Here is a 7,781-nt window from a genome sequence, read left to right on the forward strand (position 1 = left end):
GAGCTGCTAAGGCAGCTGCACCCGATGCAACCATCACAAAACAAGAGACCCGAGAACTAGAAAGGCGAGGCTTCACCACCCATTTATCCCTCCTCCTTTCAACCAGACCCACATGTGATTATCGGCCAGGCTGGCACAATTAACTAACTCAGTCACCAATCCTGATGCCATGTTCTTCTTTATATGCTGCAACTTTTTAAATTATTTGCAATGCATATAGATTGAACAGGTATGTTAAAATGATTTCATTTCAATATATATCTTTCCGGTTTTTAAACAATGCAGTATTTTCTAGTTCTGTTCAAATTACTGCCTTTTGTTCCATGTATAGATCCCAAATGAGCACGATTAAGTGTTCTGGAAACGGTTCTTCGCAATGTTATTCATCGTTTATTATGGTCCGCACAGTGGAATACCTCTGCAGGGTCTTAAAACACAAGGAAACCTTTTTCTGCTATTCTGCTTGCAACTCAGATCTGAGTGGTATCAACAATGATATGCTTTCTTACTGATTCCTTTGGGGGTAGGGCAGGGGAGTTTGGGGAGGAAAAAGGAACTAGTAATGATGAATACAAGAATGAAAAGGTGTTCTAAGATTGATTGTGCTGTTGATTGTACAACTACTCTTGATGTGATTGAACTATTAAAATTATATGCCAATGAAACTGTTAGAAAAAAACAATGCTATCTTTTCTGTCATCTCTTCTGAATCTGGCTTGAATTTCTGAAGCACCGTGTCATTGTCAGGCTACAACTATTGTTGAAAGTTCTTCAGCAATGCTACTCATTTAAGGATACTGTTCAATAGTGTCCACTTTATACTGGGGCACCCTTCTTTGGAATGGGCACAGATTTATATCTCATCCTAGTCAGTTGGTCAGATATCTGGCTATATTCCAAATTTTCTGGCACAAAAAAGTAAGTGCTACCAGTGCTTCTTTAGCTTGTTTAATAATTCCAATTGGTTTCCCATCAATTCTTATACCCTTGTATTATTCTAATTTTTTCCATGAAGATTGAACTTCTTCCTTCAATACCGTTGGTTCTTGATTATCGTGAGATATTTGAATGTAGACCAATTATTTTTGATACAGTGACAGTATGTATTCCTTCCATCTTTTTTCATTCTCTCTCTACATGGTTCAATGTTTTATCCATGGAAACTTTCACTAGTGCAACTCAAGACTTGGGTTTTTTCCTTCAATTCTTTCAGCTTGAAGTATACTGAACATGTTTTCTCTCTCTCTCTCTCTCTCTCTCTGGCTTTCTAACTCCAGGTCTTTAGACATTTCACTATAATACTTTTTCTCCTTGATCTGCCTTCTGAAATTTCAGTTCAGTTCTTTTACATAATTTCTTCCATAATTTCTTTGCTTTAGCAACTCTATTTTCAAAAGCAAGTTTCAAAATTTCTTCTGATGTCTACTTTTGTATGTTTCTTCATTTTAAAGGTCATTTCCTTTTAATGATCTTTTTGCTTTCATCGTATACCTATATGCTCCTGTATAAGCTGAGTTTTTCAGCACATTTTTTAGTGCAGTTTTTGTGGTAAAATTAGGTGCCTCAGCTGATATTCGGGTTGGCTTATACTTGAATATATATGGTATCATGTTCTTGATGCCATCCCACAGCCCATCGTGTCTTCTGTCCTTAGTGTCTAGTGTGTCAAATCAGTATGGAGTTGTTTTCTAAATTCAGATGAATTATATTCAAGGTTGTATTTCGGCTTGTATAGACTTGTTTCCATTTTCTTCCGCTGGAAGCTGATGAAGCGCTGGATGGCCTGTTTCACAGCTGGTCCCTACCTTGTTTTTACTGATGATATTGAGCATCTCCACGGTCTCTTTCCACAAGATGTGATCAGGTTGATTCTTATGCATTTCATCTTTGAAAGTCTATATACACAGTTGCTCTTTATATTGTTGCAAAAAGGTATTTGCAATGAAGTAGTTGGTCTTAAAAAGTTCTATGGTGATCTTCAGTTTCATTTCTTGTCACCAAAGCCCTACAATCCAACTGTTCTTCCTTTCTCTTTATTTCTAACAATTGCAATCCAATCGCCAATAATTATCTGTACATATTTATTGCATGGTTAATCAATTTCAGACTGAAGAACCTGGTGTATTTATTCAATTTCTTCATTAACTTTAATGATTCATATATAAATTTGAATAAATGTTGTATTAGCTATGTATATTAACTATATATAGCATGGAAAATAAATTGGGGAAGTTCTACTCTGTCCTCTAGGGTCACTATAGAAGTTTAGTTAGAATCAAACTGACAGCAATAGATTTGGTTTGGGTTGAAAAGTATGTAGCAGAATGCCAAAGGTTGGCTATGTTGGCTTAAACACACAATATAGGGCTAGTGAAACATTTCGCTAAATGCCAAGGAACATAGAGACAGGCGTCAAGTAAAGGCATGGAGACAGTCCTACCCAACCCCTCCTCCCAGTCTGGAAACCCTTAAGAACATATTTTCAATACCTAGAACTAATAAATATTTGAGGTCTATGAAACCAGTTCTTGGCATTTTCTGTATTTTTATTCTCTTATAGCTCGTGTAAGTGGAGTTACAGTGGTGTAGTGGTTATAAGTTGGTCTGCCAACCCACAAGGTAAAGTTCTAAACAATCAGCCACTCTTAGAGAGAAAGAGGAAGTGTCTACTCCCATACAGAGTTACAATCTCAAAACCCAGTTTTGCCCTGTCTCAAAGGGTGACTGTGAGTCGGTATCAACTTAATGACAGTGAGTTTAGTTATAGCTCTTGTATGTGGGGCAATTGTTGGCAAAGGGACAAAAAGTAGATACTTTTAAAATGCTGTTAATAGGAAGGGTGGGGCAAAATATGTTGTTAATAAAATCACTATTAATAGAGTAGAAATTACCTTCTTTAAATATACAATGGAATTAAATGGTTATTCTTTTAGTCTCTGAATACTTTGGTGGTTGGTTTGTGTTTTTTTCAGACTTTGATTCTCATGATAGGAGACTTGCTTCTGTCAAAAGAAGATAGACTATGTCGCTAATTACTCTGTAATCCAGGAACCAGGTCTCACGTATTTATTTTTAGGCAGGAGTGGCATGGTGGTGGTTCAGGATATGCTCCAAAGTATGCATTCATGCAGACACAGAGGAGCTTCTGAATTTTCTATTTTGGAAGCAAAAGGAGGATTTCTAATCAGTGCTGCACCCTTAAAATCATCGATTGATGCCTGTGTGTTCAGGGGAAAAAGAAATGAGGAGAACGTGAATAGATTTCCTGAGAGAGTTAGAGTGAACAGTGATTAAGCTTAGAACATAAAATTACCATTTCTGATTAGTTCAGTTCAATTAATTCCATCCATCTATGCATCCCTTAATTCATTTATTCAATCAACCAGCATTTATTGAATAGCCTAATTTGTGTGCGGCTCTGAGCAAAGCCCTGGCAATACCGGGATCAAAGACACCATCGAAGATTTCATAGTCATGTGGTTGAAGCAGGAATGTAAATGGAGTGCTGAGGCCAGCACGGACTTTATGCTAGCTAACACCAAGTGCTCTGTGAGCTTAGCATGCTAGCAAGTGGTGCCGGCTCTTCATCACAGACCGCATGTCGACCACACGGGAAACAAGTAGTCAAACTAAAGCAGTAACCAAAGCACCGTTCCCCCTGAAATAGTTCCCTGCTTTCACGGAGCTTACAGTTCCTCTCCCTCACAAGTTAAATGTATAGACTTAAAGGCAACCAACTTTGAAGATAATGCTTTTTTGTGTGTTTGTTTTTCTGGGAGGCTTCAGGGAAGTTCCTGGAAATAACATTGAACATGTAGAGTCAAGTCTCCAATTGCTTTATGCTTAAAAAAAACAAACAACTTCCTAAATTGCGTCCTGCTGTCCCCCTCTGTCAGATAATATCAGCACTCTCACAAATTTTGCTCAGCGCTGTATTTAAAAGTCACCCAGAATTAAGTATAGTAAGAAAAACTGGCCAATACAAAGTTTGCTGACATGTTCATACATTTTCTATATTATCTATGAAATGCTGTAATCCTGTTTGTCCCAAGGAAACTCTTACGTTTCTGTCTTAATTAAATCTCTCAAACCATGCAGGTTTCTGCCGAATTTAATCCATTCATTCAGGTGTGAAAGGCCGGAACCTATTTACATATTTACAACTCTGATAGCTGTGTCTGGGGTAAAATAATTTATTTCTGAGTTGTCTGGGCTCTGAAGATATTGCCATTACCATTGTATATTCAAGCTTTCTCCAGGAAGACTCATTGAGGGGAGTTCTGAAAAATACTTGCAACTTGAAAACAGATTGTAAGCTCTTGGGGCAAGAACCGTGTTCTGATTTGGGTTCATTGTACTACTTTAAAAGTGTGATATGTGCCTACAGCACCTTATAAATATGTAAATAAAAATAAAATTATTCTTTGAACTGAAATAAAGGAAAGTCTTTTAAGAGGATCTTTATGCGAGAAAATAACTGGGCATTAAAAAATGCAGCCATTAGAAAAAGAATGTTCTGGATTATAATGGTCTAAGTTTATTTTCTTAGAAAGATCACAATGGGAAATATCACCATGCTGTTTGTTTGAAGTTCCAACAATGGTCTGAGATGAAAGAGGCTACTAGTACACCAGTAATTCAATACATGACAAGTAGCATCATTACGGCACCAAGTCACCCCTGCCATCACTGATGGTAGTGAACTGGCAGGCTTCTCCAGGAATGAGTGAGGAGGCAGAATTCAAAAGAGAACCAAACGGATACAGCATTGCTCTGTGCATGTTTGAAGTCCTGTCCCATGGACGCAGACATGGTAACAGTTGTGAGGATGATGTGGGGTTCGGTGTTGTTTCATTCTGTTGCTTATAGGGTGGATGTGAGTGGGAACCAACCCTAAGACCCCTAACCACAGCATCAACATCCCATGGGCACCAGCTGTCCATGGAAAGATGGTGCAAAGAGTTCTGGGAGGAAACATTTTATTCTAAGCAAACCATAAGACAGGATTAAAGGCACAGCTCAGAGATAGCCATGCTGATGAACGAAAGATAAAAACCAGAGGCATCTACCATCTGTAAAGGAGAGTCTGTTTTTCAGATCTGAAATGCAAAAAGCAATTAACCTCTGAATAGAAACAAGGACAGATCATCAAGGACGAGTGTAAGGGGGCAGCAAAAGCCTGTGGGGTGATGGGGAAGGCCAAGATACAAAATGAGTTCCAATTAGAGCAGGTCACCGAGGAGAAGGGGGAACGTTCATAGCACATCTGGAACAAGAGCAGAGTGAGAGGAAGCACAGGCACCCCCGCTACTGAGGAGAGGCTGAGACAACAAGTGACATGACACAGAAAGGTGTTAGGTTTGGTATCTATTTATTCTTAGATTGTAATCAAGGAGGGAAAGAAAACATTAACAAGAGACTGTGACTGCATCCTGTAAGAGGTTCAGAAATGGTCATTAAAGGATCTAATAAACCAGACTTGACTCAGTTTAGCTAAATGAAATAGAGAGATTACGGATGAGTGAGAAGACAAAGACTATTGTTTCTGAAGGGAGCCCTACGTGCTACTGGACTACACCTCAGTGTTACTTAAAAGACTGTCTGTTGTTTAACTGAGGTTGGTCCTTACTTGTGGATTCCGTTCTAGGCCTGCAAGGGTGTCCCAGGGTCACATTCTCAGGCTTCCACCAGTTCGTATAGACCAACAAGTTTGAGGCTTTGTTTTTTCATGCTTTAGAATTTTGTTCCACATTCTTTTTCTCCCTGCTCCAGGACATTCTCTGCTGGGGGTCGTGGAGGCTGGGAACCTTCTGGTTCTACAGGGGAGTAGAGGTTGTGGTGCATGTGATCTAGTAGGTCCTTTAAACCTACTCTCTCCTTGAGTCTTTGATTTTCTTCATTCTTCTTTGCTCTAATGAAAACAGATCAATAATAGCATCTTATAGGGCTACTCATAAGCCGAGATATGCTGACCATTTACACCCAAGTCCAGCAATCAGGTACTGATTAATAATGAACACTTGCTTGTCAATAAAAAATTAGCTAATTAATTTCTTCTTTAAAACTTACTGTATTTTAAGCTAAATAAAAGTTGTGTTTGTTTACATTTTCTTTAAATTATTCCTAATTGATAAAACACAATGAATAGGTTAATAATGATGTTTTGTCTCAAATTACCAGACACTCAAAAATAGCATGACCAGTCATCCCAAGGCCTTTCAGAACGATTTTTTTTCAATAAATATTTATTAAGCCTCTCGTATGGACATTGTGTTAAACAGGTTTCTCTAGAGAAACAAAACCAGAATGCTAATAACTTTATATATACTTATATAGATATATAATATAACAAATACAGTTAATTAAATTATAAAGCAGTACAAATGGCTAGTGCAACTCACTCCCATAAGACAGTTGTAAAACACTGGCAGTCCTTCAAGTCTTTGAGGGCCGCCGGGTAGTCCTCTGTAGAGCCATTCAGGCTATCCAGGCACAGGCAGCAAACAGCAAGGCAGGTCACCACCAGTCAGCCAGATGACAGGGTCCGACAGTCTCCAGCTCAAGAGATGTAAATTCCAATTGTGTAGCGAAGCAGGTCTTGAAGGAACCTCAAATTACAGTGACACAGTCCACGGGTTAGGTGTCCCACAGGTAGTGTAGCTTTCAAATTGAGGTAAAGAACAAGCAAGGCAGCCGCACAGTGGTCCAATGATCAAAGAGCAAGAGAGAGAGAGACAAGGCTCCCTGAGCCATTTAGCTCTCTGCCCTTCAATTCATCCCACATGTGTTTATCAGCCCAGGTTGGCACAATAAACTAAGTACCTCAGACATATAACCACTTTATTGAGTTGTTGGGCTTAATATGATATCAATAAGAAATATTTTTATCATTTCCAATCTTCTCCTTTAACCACACCCGGTGTGTCTCGTTGCAGAGCTTCTTAAGCCGAGGGTTAGAAGAGAGGGGGCCTGAAGCCTGAGTGATGATATCAGGTCCTGGCCACACGCTCTTGGGAAGGTTACTATTATGAATTGAAGTGATTTTGAATAGGAGTAGAAACCTGATCCTTACACGGTAACTGTAATCCATTTGGAAATACCATTACCTTTATGTGTTCTTGAGACCATATTAGTGTAGGGTGTGTGCTAGCCCTTATACCTTCTGAATTATAAAAGGAACAGATGAAACCAAGATTTCCACAAATGAGGGAAGGCAGACAACATGTAACATTTCTTTTCCGGCCAAAGAACCAAGAAAAGCTTGGGACTACCTACTGTGAATCAACATGGCAGAGGGTCTGATTTAGCGTTCTCAGCCCTTGGAGTGTTGCTGGACATTTTGTTCACCAATTCCCACATCTATAAAACAGAGGACATAATAGTACTAGCTTCAAAGGATTCTTGTGAGTTTTTCTACTTAAAGCATAGTGTTGAGTGTATAATAAGTGCACAGTAAGCATTAGCGCAGTGCTTTAGTCAAATTCCCTTTTTTCCACAACCATGTTCATGTATATAAAAATCAGTCCATCCATTTAAAAAACTCTACCTAGGTGGGTACTGTGAGATACACATTGAGCTGCTAACTCAAAGCTGCTTACCCACCGCCATTGTGTGAGAGAAAGACGAGGCTCCCATAAAGATCTACAGTCTCTGGATCCCCAAGAAGTGGTTCTGCTCTGTACTGTGTAGCTGCTATGGATTCGGTTCTGGGTCGTAATGACCCAACGGACTAGTGATGGCTGTCCAGAGCCACTTCTTTTTTGTGTGTGTGTGCACTTTTT

The sequence above is a fragment of the Echinops telfairi genome, unplaced genomic scaffold (assembly GCF_000313985.2).
Source record: "Echinops telfairi isolate 266 unplaced genomic scaffold, ASM31398v2 ScPeMD7_7420;HRSCAF=8458, whole genome shotgun sequence".
Classification (NCBI taxonomy): domain Eukaryota; kingdom Metazoa; phylum Chordata; class Mammalia; order Afrosoricida; family Tenrecidae; genus Echinops; species Echinops telfairi.